This window comes from Hylobates moloch, unplaced genomic scaffold (assembly GCF_009828535.3).
Source record: "Hylobates moloch isolate HMO894 unplaced genomic scaffold, HMol_V3 SCAFFOLD_1, whole genome shotgun sequence".
Lineage (NCBI taxonomy): Eukaryota > Metazoa > Chordata > Mammalia > Primates > Hylobatidae > Hylobates > Hylobates moloch.
The window spans coordinates 95,190,703-95,210,653 of NW_026652276.1; the positions used below are offsets into that span (position 1 = coordinate 95,190,703).

General features: G+C 48.9%; 1 long non-coding RNA gene across 1 annotated transcript; it reads left to right on the forward strand.

The window, feature by feature from the left end:
* Positions 1-17,078: 17,078 nt before the first annotated feature.
* On the forward strand, positions 17,079-19,327 carry LOC131381754 (uncharacterized). Its single transcript, XR_009210675.1, has 4 exons — positions 17,079-17,183; positions 17,819-17,850; positions 18,250-18,371; positions 18,907-19,327. It is a non-coding gene; the product is annotated as an uncharacterized LOC131381754 (long non-coding RNA).
* Positions 19,328-19,951: the final 624 nt, after the last annotated feature.

Consider the following 19,951-nt stretch of genomic DNA (forward strand, 5'->3'; position numbering starts at 1 on the left):
AATGTTGTTGCAACAAGGCAGATGAGAGATAAGCACCTGCTTTAGAGGACTGGGAAGTGAGGGTAATGATGGGAAACCACATTTCAGGGAGCTGGACTGGGCAGGTCCTGATGAATAATTGGATGGTGGGGGTCAAATAGAAGATAATGCAAGGCTTCTGTCTTGGGGGATTTGGTGAATGGTGATGCTATTATTCAATCCGGGACACTCAGGAGCAGTGTGCAAGGGGAAGAAGGTGAGGTTGATTGGGGTCAGATAGAGCTTGAGATATTTCAGAGATACACTGGTGGGAATATTCTGCAGGCTGCTGGAATTTTTCTTCTTTTTTGAGACAGGGTCTTGCTCTGTTGCCCAGGCTAGAGTACAGTGGCACCATCTTGGCTCACTGCAGCCTCAACCTGGTGGGCTCCAGAGATCCTCCCACCTCAGTCTCTCGAGTAGCTGGGACCACAGGCACTCACCACCACACCTGGATAATTGTGTTTATTTTTTGTAGAGACGGGATCTCACTATATTGCCCAGACTACTCTTGAGCTACTGGCCTCAAGCGATCCTCCCACCTCAACCTCCCAAAGGGCTGGAATTACAGGCATGAACCACTACGCCCAGCCCAGGGTGTTGAAAATCTTGAGTCCGAAACTCAGGAAGAAGCCAGGTGTGGTGGCATGCATCTGTAATCCCAGCTACTCAGGAGGCGTAGGTGGGAGGATCACTTGAGCCTGGGAGTCCGAAACCAGCCTGTGTAACATAGGGAGGCACCATCTTTAAAAATTAATTAATTAATTAATTAAAATTCAGGAAGACTGGTCATTGGTCATCATTATCTTTGAACAATGAAATTATGGATGATTTTTATTTGATTATTTTTAGGGTTCTTGATAGGTACATGTTACTTTTATAGTTACCAAAAAGAATTTTTTTGAAGAATAACTAAAGGAGGAGACAGGTTACGATAAGATAAATCAAGATGATCGCAGACATGGCAGAACATGCGGACAGAGCTGCGGAATTAGAGTTTGTTCAGTTCAGATCCACAGTTACTGTACATTTCTGCTTTGTCAGGCTCCAGAGCCACTGCCATTAATAGGACAGTGAGTGACGGATGTGGTCTCCATCCTCAGGGAACCCCAAGGAGTAGGAAGGTGCAAGGAGAGGAGAGATGAACAGATGTCCCACTTTGCAAAAAAGGAAAAAAAAAAAGGAAGGGCAGATTCTGGAAGCTGCAGAGCTCTACGTCTTGCAGCTAGGCAAAAATTCTAAAATCTTGCAAATCCTATGGGAACAAGGCACAGATGGGTGGTCCTTAGGAGACAGCCAGGACCCACCAGGAATATTCCCACCAAAGGAAGCTCATTTTCCTTCTGGAGAAGGGAAAACTAAAGAGATTGCTTATCAGGATTTCAGCCAGACATTTGACAAAGGTCTCGTGACAATCCCACGGGTGAGTTAGACGAATATGGGCTGGAGGGGAGTGGAGTGAGTGTGGGTTCAGATGCAGTAGAATGACCCACCGCATGCAAAGATTTGATTAATGAGCTGATGTCAATCCAGAGAAAGGTCCTGAGACCTCACAGTTCTCCTCTTGGCTCTGTCCTGTTTGTCATTTTCTTGACCAGAGAAACAGATATTGGCTGAGAATGAGGAGCTTAATGAAACCTCTTGGAAAAAAGGAGCTGGTTTGTCTTTTATGATGCGAAATTGCCACCACTGCGTGCGTTTCTGCAGGTCCCAGACGACCAACCACCTCCTGTGAAGATGAAGCAGAGTCCAGCCCTGGGTGAGAGATCTTAGTGGTGTCCTCCACTGTCCTTCCCAAATCCAAGATCCTTCCAGTCTGCAAGTGTCCTTTGGACACTGTCACCCAAAAGTCTGCCATTTTTGCAAAGCCGGTGTGTCTACCCCAGAGCCCATCCTCTTAGGCTGAAGGCAGTGTGGTGGTTTTAAGGGAGGCACAGGGTCTGTGCAGCCAGTGACACCTGAGTTCCCATCGCCAACCATGCTGTCCAGGTGTGTGCATTAAGACAAGTGACTCCATCTCTCTTTCGGCCTCAGTTTCTTTTTCTTTTTTTTTTTTTTTGTGACGGAGTCTCGCTCTATCGCCCAGGCTGGAGTGCAGTGGTGCGCGGTCTCTGCTCACTGCAAGCCCTGCCTCCTGGGTTCACGCCATTCTCCTGCCTCAGCCTCCCGAGTAGCTGGGACTACAGGCGCCCGCCACTGCGCCCAGCCAATTTTTTTTTTGTATTTTTTTTTTTCAGTAGAGATAGGGTTTCACCATGTTAGCCAGGATGGTCTCGATCTCCTGACCTCGTGATCCACCCGCCTTGGCTTCCCAAAGTGCTAGGATTACAGGTGTGAGCCACCGCGCCCGGCCCGGCCTCAGTTTCTTTATCTGTAAAAGGGGTGGATTCTACCTACCTCTTGGAGTTTGTGGGGCTTAAATAAGGACATGCTGTATACATCAAGTATTTGGATTGACCACCACAAAGACAAATCACTACTGAACATCTCTCAAGTGCCAAGTACTCTATAGGTTGTGGGTGTACAAGAGACACAACCCCGGCCTTCACGGCAGCGTTTACTATCCAGGGCAGACATGGATGGTAAATAGACATTTACAACAGGCAAATAGGGCCAAGCGCAGTAGCTCACGCCTGTAATCCTAGCGCTTTAGGAGACCAAGGCAGGTGGATTGCTTGAGGCCACGAGTTCAAGACCAGCCTGAGCAACATGGTGAACCCTGTCTCTACTAAAAATAGAAAAATTAGCCGGGTGTGGTGGTGCGTGCCTGTAATCTCAGCTACTTTGGAGGCTGAGGCACGAGAATCACTTAAACCTGGGAAGCGAAGGTTGCAGTGAGCCAAGATCGTGCCACTGCATTCCAGCCTGGCTGACAGAGCAAGACCCTGTCTCAAAACTAAACTAAAATAAATAGGCTAATAGGCTGGGTGCAGTGGCTTACACTAGTAATCCCAGCACTTTGAGAGACTAAGGGGGGAGGATCACTGGAGCCCAGGAGTTGGAAACCAGCCTGGGCAACATAGTGAGACCCTGTCTCTTTTATATATATAATATATTATATATATTATATATTGTAATACATATTATATATAATATATATTGTAATACATATTATATATAATATATTATATATTGTAATACATATTATATATTATATATTATATATTGTAATACATATATATAATATATTATATACTATATAATTATATGTAATATACATGTAATATATATTATATATTACATGTAATATGTATTATATATATAATTTTTAATGGGTAAATAAGCCAAAGAATATATAATAACAATCTGAGGGAAAGACGTCAGGGAAAAGAAGAGTGAGAAAATGCCTTTCTGTGGTGAGAAAAAAGAATCATCCTCGGAATCTGACAAATGGCGATCCATTTCCACACCACCAGGTCAGGGCGCTCAAGTCTGCTGGCTTTGAATGGGCATCTGTCTTGCACAATTCCAAGCTGATTTTCACTGGCACATCAGCAAGCTGCTGCTGCTGCCAGGGTCCGCTTCACAGGACCCCCTCCCAGCCAGCCCGTTCCTTCCCGTCAACCCCCATTCCTTCCCCTCAACCCCTCTCCCAGGGCCATCGCCAACCAGGTTCTTATCCCTGATCATATGCTTCTACGCCCACAAACAGTGGATGAAACTCTGAGGACCCAAGTCTTCCACCCCCACTTTGGCATGGGTTTTGAAGTGTGGGCCATTCAAGGCCCTCTGTGATCTGTTCATGAGGCTGATCATCGTCACATCCAACATTTGCTGGAGCTTTATTATGTGCTATGCTGAGTCTTTTGCAGGCATTTACTCATTCAATACTCACCCCTACTCAGGTGATTCATCCCCCCTGACGGTTTTGAGGAGCTCAGTCAGGCACTGAGAGGAGAAGGAGTCCCCGCCAGGTCACATGGGTAGGTCTCATGGGATTTGAACCCAGGCTCCAATGCACCCAGGGAAGAAAACCATGCCCATCCCATCCGTCTGTCGAGTTTGGTGGGCGGCCTGCACCTAAAACGCCTGCCTCTTCCTAAAGCCTCCATTTGTCTTGAGAAATAGAGAGAAAAAAAAAAAAAACAATAATTGAATGAGCAATTCAAAACAGTATTTTTATGCTAAACATGCTTGTATCACGGAGTAGAATGCAAACTATGTAGGACCATGTTTAAGACAAAGCTGACAGTTTCAGGAGGGTTTCAGAGAAGCGGGCCCTGGAGTGCTTCAATCTCAGGGTCTCAGGACACCGGGTGGGTGCAGAGAGGAGGCCTGGCCTCTCCCCTCCTGACTCCTGCTCTACCATCAGCCTTGCCCACCCACTCCTCAGTCTCTTTGTCCACACTGTGCTCCCCTCGGCCCCCACCCTACTGCGTACAAGACCCCCACTCTTCCCCAGCAACCCCCTTCTTTCCTCTGAACTCCCCGACTCTCTCCTCCACCCCTAGCGTGTGTTGGCCATTTAGTAAACCATGGTGCACTGTCTGTTTCCTTTTCATGGGCAGTTTTCAATGTCTCCAATAAAATCAGCATCTCCTGGCAGCCAAGAGATGGCCATTGCTTCTCCAAATGGCCCAGAGCCACATCTTGCCTGTGGTACACGCTCTCGGGGACCACACGCTGAGAGCTTCAAGGGCAGGTATTTCCCTGTAGTTTGGGGCCATCCCTACCAAAAAGCTATAGCCCCCTCGGAGTAACACCATGTTCCATGAATTCCAGCTTTGTTTGGGTTTGTTTGTTTGTTTGAGATGGAGTCTCACTCTGTTGCCCAGGCTGGAGTGCAGTGGCATGATCTCGGCTCACTGCAACCTCTGCCTCCTGGGTTCAAGCGATTCCCCTGTCTCAGCCTCCCAAGTAGCTGGGATTACAGGCATGTGCCACCATGCCTGGCTAATTTTTGTATTTTTAGTAGAGACGGGGTTTCACCATGTTGGCCAGGCTGGTCTCGAACTCCTGACCTCAGGTGATCCATCCGCCTCGGCTTCCCAAAGTGCTAGGATTACAGGCATGAGTCACTGTGCCCAGGCTATAAATTCCAGCTTTGACTGCCTAAGCCTAGTTCATTACCAGCGAGAAGGGGAAACTATCAAGAACTCCTTTTTTTTTTTTTTTTTTTGAGACAGGGTCTCACTCTGTTACCCATGCTGGAGTGCAATGGTGCAATCACAGCTCACTGTAGCCCTGACCTCCGGGGCTCAAGCCATCCTCCTGCTTCGGCCTCCCAAGTAGCTGGGACTACAGGTGCACACCACCACACCCAGCTAATTTTTGTATTTTTGGTAAAGACAGGGTCTCGCCATGTTACCCAGGATGGTCTCAAACTCCCAGGCTCAAGCGATCCTCCCGCCTCAACCTCCCAAAGTGTTGGGATGACAGGCATGAGCCACCACGCTCGGCCCAAGAACTCTGTGTTTCGTGTAAACATGCATAGCTGTGTTTTCGCTTTAAAGCCACTAAGCATGCTTCCTGCCCACTCCCTGCTGCTGCCCCCTAAGATCTCGCCTCCAGATGAGGTCAAAGCCCTTCTTAGGGCTGTTCTCAGCTCCCCCAGGTAGCACATCTGCATAGTTCACATGCATTGCTTTAGGGTGATGCTTAATTGCTATTTGTTTCTTTTACATGGAATCTGGGTCTCTAGCACTCAGCAGGCTGCCTGTCACACAGTAGGTGATCAATAAAAGTGGGTAGGATAATTAAAGGAATGCTCTCCCACTCCAGCTGACACATGCCAGCCCCCCAACCATATCCCACGTTGTGTTTTTGAGAGCTGCTCAGGGCGGCGCTGCTGTAACTGGTGCTTTGGATGTATTCTAAGAGCTACAGCTCAGACCAGGAGCCCTGGAGAACAACAGGCCAGTTCAGACGATTACAGCAGGACTGATGGCGTGAAGTCGGGGAGAAGCCGCTGCAGGTTTTCTGTTCAATTCCCGTCCTGCACTGCCATCTCCAGGGCACAGGAGCCATCGCCAGGATGATCAAAGCGGCAGCCAACCCAGCGGGAAAACATGCAACATCACCCTCGTGACCAGGGCTTTTGATCTGGGAAGGTCGGAGCGGATTGGGAACATTTGCTCATCATTCCTCTCCCTTTGCTGTGCAGCGGTGAGAAAACAGGGAAAGCCAGTTGTTCAAAGCACATCTCCTACGCTATTAGCTGGTGAGACCACAGGACCAAGACAGGGAGTGCCCCGGCCCAGCGCTCACACCCCATGGCAATGTTCCTAGCCAGCTACAGGGAGCTTGCACAATACGGATTCCAAGGCAGTCGCCTGGGGTGGGGCCTGCAAGCTGGCATTTCTAGCAAATCCCAGATGCAGCTGATGGTGCAGGTCTGAGCCATGGTTAATCTGTGAGGGGCAAAATGTGGTGCGAGGGCCAGCAGCAGCAGCGCCTGGAAGATTTTTTTTTTCTTTTTGAGACAGAGTCTCACTCACTCTGTCACCCAGGCTGGAGTGCGGTGTCGCAATCTCTGCTCACTGCAACCTCAGCCTCCCGGATTCAAGCAATTCTCCTGCCTCAGCCTCCAGAGTAGCTGGGATTACAGGTGCCCACCCACCACCACGCCCAGCTAATTTTGTATTTTTAGTAGAGACAGGGTTTCAGCATGCTGGTTAGGCTGGTCTCCAACTCCTGACCTCTGGTGATCCGCCTGCCTTGACACATGTATCTAAGTGTCCTTTGGCGTGTAGATTATTTTGTCACCACGAGGACACTTTAAAGATACATTGGTGGTGCAACGTTCCTGGTGCTGGTAGGAAGACATTTATTTCTTTATTTGAGTCAGGGACACCAGACCCCTGTGACATGCAATTTACCTACATAATAAACCTGCACATGTACCCTTGAACCTAAAATAGAAGTTTTAAAAAGCATTAAAAAAAAATAAAAATATATATTATTCGACTGTGTAAAAAAAAAAAGTGTCTTTTTGTGGGGGGGAGGCGGCAGGACAGGGTCTCACTCTGTCACCCAGACTGTAGTGCAATGGTGCGATCTTGGCTCACTGTAACCTCCACCTCCCAGGTTCAAGCAATTCTCCTGCCTCAGCCTCCCAAAGTGCTACGATTACAGGCATGCGCCACCATGCCCAGCTAATTTTGTATTTTTAGTAGAGACAGGTTTTCTCCACGTTGGTTAGGCTGGTCTCGAACTCCCGACCTCAGGTGATCTGCCTGCCTCAGCCTCCCAAAGTGCTGGGATTACAGGCATGAGCCACCGCACCCGGCGGAATTCTATTGTTTTTTTAAAAAAATATTCACTGTGTACCCAGTCATCTTGTTGAATTTTCTTTTTTGTTGTTGTTGTTTTTTGTTTGTTTTGTTTTGAGACGGAGTTTCACTCTTGTTGCCCAGGCTGGAGTGCAATGGTGCGATCTCGGCTCACTGCAACCTCCGCCTCCCGGGTTCAAGCGATTCTCCTGCCTCAGCCTCCTGAGGAGCTGGGATTACAGGCATGCGCTACCACGCCCAGCTACTTTTGTATTTTTAGTAGAGACAGGGTTTCTCCATGTTGGTCAGGCTGTTCTTGAACCCCCAACCTCAGGTGATCCACCCGTCTCGGCCTCCCAAAGTGCTGAGATTACAGAGGTGAGCCACTGCACCCAGCCCAAATTTTCTTATTGTTCATGGCAGTTTTCCAGTCAATTGCCAGGTTTCTGGGCATAGGTCATGTTATACACAAAAAGTTTTTGATCAGTTCTTTATTTCAGCTCTTCCGAAACTATCTGTGGTGAAGGATCATGTTTTGGTTTTCTAAAATAGGTGACAGCCAGGCATGGTGGCTCATGCCTGTAATCCCAGCACTTTGGGAGGCCGAGGCGGGTGGATCACCGAGGTCAGGAGTTCAAGACCACCTGACCAACATGGAAAAACCCCATCTCTACAAAGATACAAAAATTAGCTGGGCATGATGGCGGGTGCCTGTAAACCCAGCTACTTGGGAGGCTGAGGTGGGAGAATCACTTGAACCCGGGAGGTGGAGGTTGCAGTGAGCCTAGATCGTGCCATTGCACTCCAGCCTGGGCAAAAGAGCGAGATTCCATCCCAAAAATAAAATAGATGAGAAGTTCGTGAAACCCACTTTTGGCTCGCCCTTTTTTTTTTTATTTTTTATTTTTTAGACAGGGTCTTGCTGTGTCACCCAGGCTGGAGTGCAGTGGCCCAATCACGGCTCATTGCATCCTCACAACCTCTCAGGCTCAGGGGATCCTCCCATCTCAGCCTTCCAAGGAGCTAGGACTACAGGAGTGCTGGTTTTTGTGTTTTTTGTACAGATAGGGTTTCATCATGTTGCCTAGGCTGGTATCAAACTCCTAGCTCAAGTCATCCTCCCTTTTTGGCCTCCCAAAGTGCTGGGATTACAGGCATGAGCCACCAAGTCCGGACTCTAAATGCTTAGCTTCTGTTTCTGTACTTAACTTGTCATAGACAAGTACACAATTGGCAGAGGAGAGTGGTCCACAGATCTCATTTTGAGTGTTATTGTTTCAGACTTGTCTAGCTCTAATGTTATGATGTTAGATTCCAAACCAATAGTACATTCTCTTTATTCCCTCTTTTTTTGGGGGGGGGATGGAGTTTCACTTGTCGCCCAGGCTGGGGTGCAATGGCGTGACCTCGGCTCACCTACCTCCGCCTCCGGGTTCAAGCGATTCTCCTGCCTCAGCCTCCTGAGTAGCTGGGATTACAGGCGCCCGCCACCATGCCCGGCTAATTTTTGTATTTTTAGTAGAGACAGGGTTTGTCATGTTGCCCAGGCTGGTCTCGAACTCCTGGCCTCAAGTGATCCGCCTGCCTTGGCCTCCAAAAGTGCTGGGATTCCAGGCGTGACCTCGAATGTTGAGTTAGCAAGCTCTGTTTCTTACTGCAAGATCATTAACAAGGATTATGCAAAGTACAGAAACCTGGATCCATGAGTTTCCTAGTACTTGGTTTGTACATATGTGTTTAATACACTTTTTATGTCTAAAGCCAGGAAAAAAGGAAAAGAGAGAAGGAGATATATCTCCAGGGAGATATATATATATATATATATGTGTATATATGTAGATATATATATGTGTATATATGTATATATATGTATATATGTGTGTGTATATATATGTGTATATATATATATATATTTTTTTTTTTTTTCAGACGGAGGCTCGCTCTGTTGCCCAGGCTGGAGTGCAGTGGTGTGATCTCGGCTCACTGCAACCTCCACCTCCCAGGTTCACACCATTCTCCTGCCTCAGCCTCCCGAGTAGATGGGACTACAGGCGCCCGCCACCACGCCTGGCTAATTTTTGTAATTTTTAGTGCAGACGGGTTTTCACCGTGTTAGCCAGGATGGTCTCAATCTCCTGACCTCGTGATCCACCCGCCTCGTGATCCACCCGCCTCGACCTCCCGAAGTGCTGGGATTACAGGCGTGAGCCACCGTGCCCAGCCGGGATATTTATGTTGATATTGAAAAAGTTCATGGGTTTTCTCCAAGCTGGGGAGTAGAGAGGGGAGTAAGAGGAACTTGAGCCAAAAATAAGTTTTAGAACTTCTAACCATACTACAATTTGGCAGGGAGGAAAAACTACATCTTCAAAAACAGACGCTTCAATTAATATGTCTCTTTTACTATTAACTAGTGTCATAAGTGACATTAATGGCCTAATCGTTCTGCTGCAGCGGAACTGTCTCCAAGTCTGAGATCCCGTAATTATACGTTGGACTGCGCGTGTCTTACAAGATCTTTGCGGTACCCTGCGGAGGAACGGCGTCTGGGATTCTGCCAGTTCCAGGGTTCTGCTGGCAGAGGAACATGACATGTGCAGCTCAGGGGTCAGGGAATTTTACCTGGAGGATCTTCAGGACCTACAGTCCTGGCCAGGCCTCCTAACCCTGCTGGCCAGCAGTGAAGACCACCGTCAACTCTCTGCAGGCCTGTTTTCCAAGGGTCTTCATTCTGAAATCAACCATTGGTGTCACTGAGGGAAGGGGGGTACCACCAGACGGTGTGGCTACCCTGTCCCCAGGCTGTACCCCATCAGCAATATCCTCACTGCCAAGCAACAGCTCCTCTGCTTCTCCCAGACCATGGTCATCATAAAGTTGCCTCTTTATTTTTATTGTTATTTCCCTTTAGTCTCCAACCTCCATTCTCACACCCAGTTATTGTGTTTCATTCTGACACTCTTTGCTATCTATTGCTATGGGCCTGTTTAGCAACTTCTAGAAATGAGATGTGAGGCCAGGCGTGGTGGCTCATTGCCTGTAATCCCAGCACTTTGGGAGGCCGAGGTGGGTGGATCACCTGGGTCAGGAGTTCGAGACCAGCCTGGCCAACATGGTGAAACCCCATCTCTACTAAAAATACACACACACACACACACACACACACACACACACAAATTAGCTGGGCGTGGTGGTGTTCACCTAAAGATCGCACCACTGCACTTCGCCTAAAGGTCCTGACCTGGGCGTGGTGTAGCTGTTTCCCAGCTACAAGAGAGGCTGAGGCAGGAGGATGGCTTGAACCCAGGATGCGGTTGCAGTGAGCTGAGATCATGCCACTGCACTCCAGCCTGGGCCACAGAGTGAGACTCCGTCCCCCCGAAAAAAAGAAGAAAAAAAGAAACAAGACGTGATATAAACAAACCTTTTTTTTGGGGGGGGGGGACAAGGTCTTGCTCTATCATCCATGCTGGAGTGCAGTCAACCAGGCTGGAGGTCCTAGCTCACTGCAGCCTCAAACCCCTGGGCTCAAGCAGTCCTCCCACCTCAGCCTCCCAAAGTGCTGAGATTACAGGCATGAGCCAGCGTGCCGGCCTCTGCCTTCTTCTTTACCTTAAAACTCCTTCCTGGCTGGGCGCAGTGGCTCACGCCTGTAATCCCAGCACTTTGGGAAGCTGAGGCAGGCAGATCACGAGGTCAGGAGATCGAGCCCAGTCTGGCCAACACAGTGAAACCCTGTCTCTACTAGAAATGCAAAAAATTAGCAGGGCATGGTGGCACGAGCCTATAGTCCCAGCTACTCGGGAGGCTGAAGCAACAAAATTGCTTGAACCCTGGAGGCAGAGGTTGCAGTGAGCCAAGATTGCGCCACTGCATTCCAGCCCGGGCAACAGAGTGAGGCTCGGTCTCAAAAAAAAACAAAAACAAACAAAAAACAAACTCCCCCTCACTCACATGCTCCCACTACCTGGTCTGGTCTTTCTGTTCCACCAAAATACTCCTGGCCTCAGGGCTTTTTGCACTTGCTTTTCTCTGTCCCCGGAAAGTCCCTTTTGCTCCCTCCCAATCTCCCCAGTGCTATCTCCTTGTCAGAGGCCTCAGGTCAAAGGGCCACTGCCAGAGAGTTCTTCAGGATCACCTGATCCAGATCACGGTATTTTCCTAACCACCAATGCTTACCGCCAACCACCTGATGGTTTTGTTTGTGTTTACTGACCACATCCTCTGTAGGAATATAAAGTCCACGAGAGAAGAGTCCTTACCTGTTTTCATCACTTGCGTCTGCCCTGCTCCTTTTATAATGCTTGGCATCTACAAAGCAAGGATGCCTGTTTATGCTAAACGAGGGCTCTACCATTTGAGCTAATTCCCCAGCTCGAAGGATGCACGTGTATGAAACAAACAAATACACCAGGGGGACATGCTCATAAGAAGATAAGAAGAAGCATTTCCACCAGAGAGAACATCAGAGCAGCCCTGAGGCTGGGTGTTCGAGGTCAGAAAGGCAGCCAGGTGGAGCCGGAGGAGTTCAAGATGATGACACAGGCAGGGGCGAGACCCATCGGGGAGCAGGGCTGAGCCTCTTGGATCACAGAGAGGATATGGCCACGGGACAGACACAATGTGATCTGATCTGCACCACGAGTGGTAAAATAGGCTTAGCATACAATTTAAAAGCTTAACCTTTTTTTTTTTTTGAGATGGAGTCTCGCTCTATCACCCAGGCTGGAGTACAGTGGTGCGATCTCAGCTCACTGCAACCTCCGCCTCCCAGGTTCACGCCATTCTCCTGCCTCAGTCTCCCGAGTAGCTGGGACTACAGGCACCCGCCACCACGCCCGGCTAATTTTTGTATTTTTAGTAGAGACGAGGTTTCTTCATGTTGCCCGGGCTGGTCTCCAACTCCTGACCTCAGTTGACCCGCCCCCTTCGGCCTCCCAAAGTGCTGGGATTACAGGCGTGAGCCACTGCATCCAGCCAAGCTTAACCATTTTCAAGCATGCAGTTCAGGGGCATTAAGCACATCCACACTGTTGTGTGATCACCACCACCCATCTCTAGCACTCTTTCATCTTCCCAAACTCAAACGCTGTCCCCATCAAACACTCACACCCCCTCCCTCGGCCCCCAGCCTCTGGGAACCACCATTCTACTTTCTGTACCTATGAATCTGATGGCTCTAGGAACCCCATATAAGCAGAATCATGCATGGTCTATCCTTCTGTGTCTGGCTTATTTCACTCAGCACCATGTCCTCAAGCTTCATCCATGTTGAAGTATGTGTCAGAATCTCCTTCCTTTTTAAAATTGTGATCACGCCTGTAATCCCAGCACTTTGGGGGGCCAAAGCAGGTGGATCACCTGAAGTCAGGAGTCCAAGACCAGCCTGGCCAAGATGGTGAAACCCCGTCTCTACTGAAAATATAAAAATTAGCCTCGCGTGGTCTGTAAACCAGCTCCTTGGGACGCTAAGACATGAGAATCACTTGAACCCAGGGGGCAGGGGTTGCAGTGAGCTGAGATCGGGCCATTGCACTTCAGCCTGGGCAACAGAGCGAAACTCTGTCTCAAAAAATAATAATAAAAGAAAGCTGTGATAAAACATACAAAACATTAGGGTAGTTGGGGGGGCTGGGAAAAGGGGATGGTTACTGGGTACAAAAATATAGTTAGATACATAAGATCTAGAATTTTCTAGCACAGCAGGGTGACCACAGTCAGCACTAATCTGTTGTACATTTTAAAATAACCAAGAGAGTGCAATTGGAATGTTCATCACACAGAAATGATGAATGCTGGGGGTGATGGAAACCCCATTTACCCTAATGTGATTATAATACAAAGATCTCATGTGTCCCATAAATCTATATACCTACTATGTACCCACAAAAATTAACAATTAAAAAAATTTAAATTAAAAATATAGGTCAGGCAAGGTGGCTCACATCTGTAATCCCAACACTTTGGGAGGCTAAGGTGAGAAGATCACTTAAGCCCAGGTGTTCAAGACCAGCCTGGGCAATATAGCAAGACCCCGTCCCTAGCAAAAATAGAAAAAAAATGGCCAGGCATGGTCACTTACGCCTATAATCCCAGCACTTTGGGAGGCCGAGGCAGGCGGATCACCTGAGGTCAGAAGTTCGAGATCAGCCTGGCCAACATGGTGAAACCCCGTCTCCACTAAAAATACAAAAAAATTAGCTGGGCGTGTTAGTGCACGCCTGTAATCCTAGCTCTTCAGGAGGCTGAGGCAGGAGAATCGCTTGAACCCGTGAGGCAGAGGCTGCAGTCAGCTGAGATCGCACCACTGCACTCCAGCCTGGGCGACAGAGCAAGACTCTGTCTCAAAAAAGAAAAAAAAAAATTAGCTGGGTGTAGTGGTGCCTGCCTGTGGTCTCAGCTATTTGGGAGGCTGAGGTAGGAGGATCGCCTGAGTCTGGTAGGTGGAGACTGCAGTGAACTGTAATGCCACCACTGCACTCCAGCCTGGGCAACATAACAAGACCCTGTCTGAAAAATAAAAGTAAAAATTTAAAAATAGAGATATATAGATATACACAACATAAACTGCACTCCACCTCTTTTAAGGCTAAATCGTACTGCATGGTATGCTCCTCCCTAGGACTGATGTGTCTCGAGGGGGCCTCTTAGCTGCTGGGTGCAGCTGCCCAAGGGGGCACTGCGGGGCCCGATGCTGCCCTCCATCCAGGTCACCACTGCACCTCCACGACCACCTACAGGGGCCCCACTTTGCAGGCGAGAGCCCCGGGCTTAGAGGCCAGTGGCCAGCCTGCGCAAGGACACGCAGCAGGTGAACCCTCTGCAAGGCGAGGAGCAGGGCTGGGGCGGGCCGGGGGGCGCCTCTCCGCGCCCCTCCCCTGCCCGGCCGCAGAGCCCGGCCCCGCCCGGGCCCTGCTCGCCGCCCGCCCTGCGCCGCCACTGCGCAAGCGTAGGAGGAGCAGCGCGGCGTAGCCTTAAGGCGCATGCGCGGGCGGCGCAGAAGCGCGGAAGGCTCCGTTCCCCTCGCGTGAATCCGCCGATCCGGGCTTTCGGGCCCGCCGGGAGCTCTGTTTATAAACACACCGCGCGGCTGCCGGCGAGGGGTAACCCTAAGGGGAATGGGGTCGGAGGTCAGAGATCAGCGGGCGCGGGGTCGCCGGCCGTGAGACCGGCCCCGCCACCCTCGGGGACTGCTGGCTGCGCAGCGTGGCCGGCCGGACCGCCCTACTGCGGACCGGGGCTGCCGGGGCGCCACGTGGTGCGCACGTGGTCCGGCCCCGGCGCGGCGGCTCCCCTCCCCCACAGCGCGAGCCGGGCCGCAGCGCCCGCTGGCGGCGCCGCGTTGCATATTGCGCGTGCGCACAACCGTCGCGAGACGCCTTCCGGTGGTGCGGCGGGGTCCGTTGCCCCCTCGCGACGGCTGCGTCGGGATGTTCCGGGGCGGTGGGGCCGCCTGCCCAATGTCGGGCGCGCGAGTGACGGGTGGAGGCCGGATTTGTGCAGGTTCTTCAAGGCTCCAAAGGGAGGAGGGAGCCTCCGAGAGTCCACGTGGGGCCGGTGGGATTCGCAGGGCCCATTTTCTAAACATTGGGTGTCCTCGAACCTGGGGGGCGCGGTTTGTGTCCGCCCCCAGGAGGGATGACCATGCCTGGGTCAGTGGCTGCATAAATAAATAAACGAATGGGGAGGAAATTGATAAAATATTAAGAGTGTTGTTTCAGATTTTTTACTATGTCACCTCTTACAGATTTTATGAGACTTTGTTTTTTTGTTGGAGAAGAGGTGTCTCCCTGTGTTACCCAGGCTGGTCTCAAACTCCTGGGCTGAATCCATCTGTCCGCCTCAGCCTCCTGAAGTGCTGGGATTACAGGCGTGAGCCATGGTGCCCGGCCTGTTGAGATTCTACATGAAATCTATTGGGCGTTTCGTAAGCACTCGGTCAGTGGTAGTTGTTATAGTTGTTGCTTAAAAACAAAAACAGAAAGAAATGTTATACCCTATTCCAAAAGGATTTGAGCAAGGTTTATAAAGATTAAAAAGCAAGTGGCAGGGAAAAAATTAACACGCAAACTTCCTCCTGACTTTTTCTGCCATTTTATAGCAAAGGCTAAGAATTACATTGCCACTGTTGGTTGTTTCTGTAAAATTAGTGTTCCTCAATTTATCTACTCTAGGGTCTTTTTTTTTTTCTTGAGACAGGGTCTCACTCTGTTGCCCAGGCTCGAGTGCAGTGGCACAGTCATGGCTCACTGCAGCCTCAGCCTCCTAGGCTCAAGCGATTCTCCTGCTTCAATGTCCCGAGTAGCTGGGATTACAGGCTCGAGCCTCCATGCCCAGCTAATTTTTGTATTAATATATTTTATAGAGCCAGGGTTTTGCCATGTTGCCCAGGCTGGTTTCGAACTCCTGGCTTCAAGTAATCCTCCCACCTTAGCCTCCCAAAGTGCTGAGATTACAGGCATGAGTCACCACGCCCAGCTCAGGAGCATCCTTTATTATTTTATTTTTTATTTTTGTAGAAACAAGAGTCACTGTGTTGCGCAGGCTGGTCTCAAACTCCTGGCCTCAAGCAGTCCTCCCACCTCAGCCTCCCAAAGTGCTGGCATTACAGGTCTGAGCCACCGCTGCCAGCCCGTCTTAAATACAGTCATGCATCGCTTGAGAAAGGGGATACCTTCTGAGAAATACATTGTTAGGCAATTTCATCCTTATGTGAACATCATAGTGTGTAATTGCACAAACCTGGATGGTACAGCCTGTTGCTCTTAAGCTACAAACCTTTAACAGCATGTTAATGTGCTGAATACTATGAGCAATTGTAACACAATGGTAAGTATTTACGTATCTAAACATAGAAAAGAGAAGGTGGGCCGGGCGCGGTGGCTCACGCCTGTAATCCCAGCACTTTGGGAGGTCGAGGCTGGCGGATCACGAGGTCAGGTGATCGAGACCATGCTGGCTAACACGGTGAAACCCCGTCTCTACTAAAAATACAAAAAAAAAATAGCCGGGCGTGGTGGTGGGCGCCTGTAGCTCCAGCTACTCGGGGGGCTGACGCAGGAGAAGGGTGTGAACCCAGGAGGCGGAGCTTGCAGTGAGCTGAGATCGCGCCACTGCACTCCAGCCTGGGCAACAGAGTGAGACTCCATCTCAAAAAAAAAAAAAAGAAGATAAAGATATAGTATTATAATCTTACGGTGTTATAATCTTAGAGGACCACTGTCATATATGGCGTGAATGGTTGGCTTATTGTGTGACTGTAAATACCTACTATGTGCCAGATACAGCTCCGGACTCTGAGGAGCCTGGGTTACCTCTATTTAGGTCAACGGAAAATCTAAACGTGGTTACATTATAAAGGAAAGCCAGGAAGTACATATCCTAATGGTCAGGCTGATGGTACATAGTGAACAATCGGCTGGGGAAGGACTGCATATATACACACACATTTATTATAAATGTTACTGGTATGAAGCGTGTGTATCATATCAATTACAAATAATGATAAAACACACAATACTCTTTTTGTAAATTCCATAGTCAGTTGATTCTCAGAGAATGCTTTCCTTTAGCGTTGCTGAACTCCCGTGTCCATAGCCAACCAGTGCTTGAAACTGAATTGTAATCTGCAAGGTTGAGTTGCTACCCAACCCACCATTTTCCCAGTAAATAATGTTTGGTCTGGTGGGGTGGCTCATGCCTGTAAACCCAGCACTTTGAGATTGTATGGGAAGCCAAGGCAGGAGGGTCACTTGAGCCCAGGAGTTTTTGTTGTTCTTGTTTTTGTTGTTGTTGTTGTTTGTTTGTTTTGAAACGGAGTTTCACTCTTGTTGCCCAGGCTGGAGTGCAGATGTGATCTCGGCTCACAGCAACCTCTGCCTCCTGGATTCAAACGATTCTCCTGCCTCAGCTTCCCAAGTAGCTAGGATTACAGGCATGTGCCACCACGCCCAGGTAATTTTGTATTTTTAGTAGAGAAGGGGTTTCTCCATGTTGGTCAGGCTGGTCTCAAACTCCCGACCTCAGGTGATCCTCCTGCCTTGGCCTCCCAAAGTGCTGGGATTACAGGCGTGAGCCACCACACCCAGCCAAGCCCAGGAGTTTGAGACCAGCCTGGGCAATGTAGCAAGATCCTGTCTCTACAAAAAATAAAACAATTAGCAAAGCGCGGTAGCATGCACCTGTGGTCTCAGCTACTTGGGAGGCTGAGGCTGGAGGATTGCTTGAGCCCAGGAGTTGGAGGCTGTGGTAAGCCATTATCACACCACTACACTCCATCCTGGGCAACAGTGAGACCCTGTCTCAAAAAAAAAAAAAAAAAAGTAAAATAAATGTAATATTTGACAGGAGTGTTGATATTTTCACTTATGTTAACAAGTAAGAAATGAAGCAAAACACATATAGATCCGAACTTTGTTTGTTCCTCAATGATGTCAGCAACTTCTTTGCTGTATTGGAGCATGGTTTTCTATTACTGGGTGAATAGTTCCTCAACATTTTGTGCTATTCACAATGTAATGGCTGCAGACATCACAGAATTTGAAGTTTAACCACATTGTTAATTTTCTCTATTACTTTCTTATGTCTAGGGTTTGGCAAATGGATTCTGCAGAGTCAGATGGTAATTATTTTCCACTTTTCCAGACACATACAGTCTTTGGCGTAGTCTCTTTTGTTTTTTGCTTTGTTTTGTTTTAACCACCCTTTAACAATGTAAAAAAAATTTTTTAGCTCAAGCAAGAGCCAGATTTTGCCTTCAAGCCCTGAATTGTAGCATTTTCAGATTTTCACAGTGTAAATATCTCTGCAATAGTTGATCCAAGCTGCCAAGTGGAGTATCTGAACCAATGCAGAGTATCTGAACTTGGAGTTGGGAAGATAATTTCCAGTATACAGATGGAGTAGAGTAACCTCAAAAGCATAGATTACAGTAAAATAATTAGGACATGATAAGTGTTGAGACCCTTCCAATATTTATGTCACTGCAAGTTTAATGTAATTTTTTTTTTTTTTTTTTGAGATGAAATCTCTCTCTGTCGCCAAGGCTGGAGTGCAGCGGCGTGATCTCGGCTTATTGCAACCTCCACCTCCTGGGTTCAAGCAGTTCTCCTGCCTCAGCCTCCCTAGTAGCTGGGAGTACAGGTATGCACCACTGTGCCTGGCTAATTTTTGTATTTTTGTAGAAACAGGGTTTTGCTGTGTCACCCAGGCTGCTCCCAAACTCCTGAGCTCAAGTGATCCACCCGCCTCAGCCTCCCAAAGTGCTGGGGTTATTACAAGTGTGAGCCACTGTGCCCAGCCTAATATAATTTAATTTTTAATAATGACTGTTTAACAGCCAATTCACCGAAATCCTGAAAGTTCAACAGTTAGCTCTCGTGAACAGCTCTAACTCAGCATTAGTCTTATCTGTAAGTGGAGATGGGCTTTGGGGATGGTAGACAGAGTTCCATTTCTTAGCATGGGTTACCCTTAGACACACCTGAAAGTGACCCCACCCAAGGAGCCACACCCCTGTCTCACCCCCTCCCTTGAGTGTGTGCAGGGCCTGTGATGGGCTTCTAACTGGTGGAACATGGCAGATGGGGCAGGTGCCATTGCTCAGATCTGGTTATGTTATATGGAAAGGGCAAGGGGCTCCTATTCCCATCGCTCCCATGTTCACATGACATTATAGGAGACCCCAACTTGGTCCACTGGAGACAGAGATGCTCCTGCTGGCCTTGCAGAAGCAAACAGCATGTTGTGAACAGCCCCTGGAGAGGACCCCATGGCAGGGGACTATGAGTGGCCTCCAGGACCTGAGGGCAGCCTCCAGCAGAAGGCCAGAAAGAAGCTGGGGCCCTCGGTCATATGGCCACAAGGAAATGCATGCTGCCAGCAGGCTGAGTGACCTTGGGAGAGGATTCTTGCCCAGTTGAGGCTCTGGATGAGAATGCAGCCCAACTCAACCTGGATTACAGCCATGAGAGGCTCTGAGCAGAGGACCCAGCTGAGCTGTGCCCAGATTCCTGCCCCAGGGAGACCGTGTGGTACTAAATGGATGTTGGTTTAAGCTGCTAAACTTGTGGTCATTTGTTACACAGCAATAGCAAACAAATACATAATTATTCAACATATGGATGCACCTTTCTGTGTGTGTGTTACATTTCCCTTTTTTTTTTTTTTTTTTTTGAGACAGAGTCTCACTCTGTCGCCCAGGGTGGAGTGCAATGGCATGATCTCATCTCACTGCAACTTCCGCCTCCCATGTTCAAGTGATTCTCCTGCCTCAGCCTCCAGAGTAGCTGGGATTACAGGTTCCCACCACCACACCTGGCTAATTTTTGTATTTTTAGTGGAAACAGGGTTTCATTTATGTTGGTCAGGCTGGTCTTGAACTCCTGACCTCAAGCAGTCCACCTGCCTCAGCCTCCCAAAGTGCTGGGATTACAGGCATAAGCCACCGCACCTAGCCCATTTCCCAATTTTTAAAGGTTAAGAGACAAAACATAAACTTTAAAAAGGGCAGAGAACTGTACCAGAATGTTTTCAAGAATGCCCTCAGATGGCCTAACAATGGGGAAAAAACTGTGGTGGGTTTTGGTTGGCTTGTTTGCCCCTAAAGAGCTTACTGTCCCAACTCCATCTCCACGGCCTTGGGACTGAAATGGTTGTGAAGTTGGGAGCTAGAGTCTAGTGCCTGAGTTTTGACCTCAGCTCCGACACTTCCTAGCTACCTA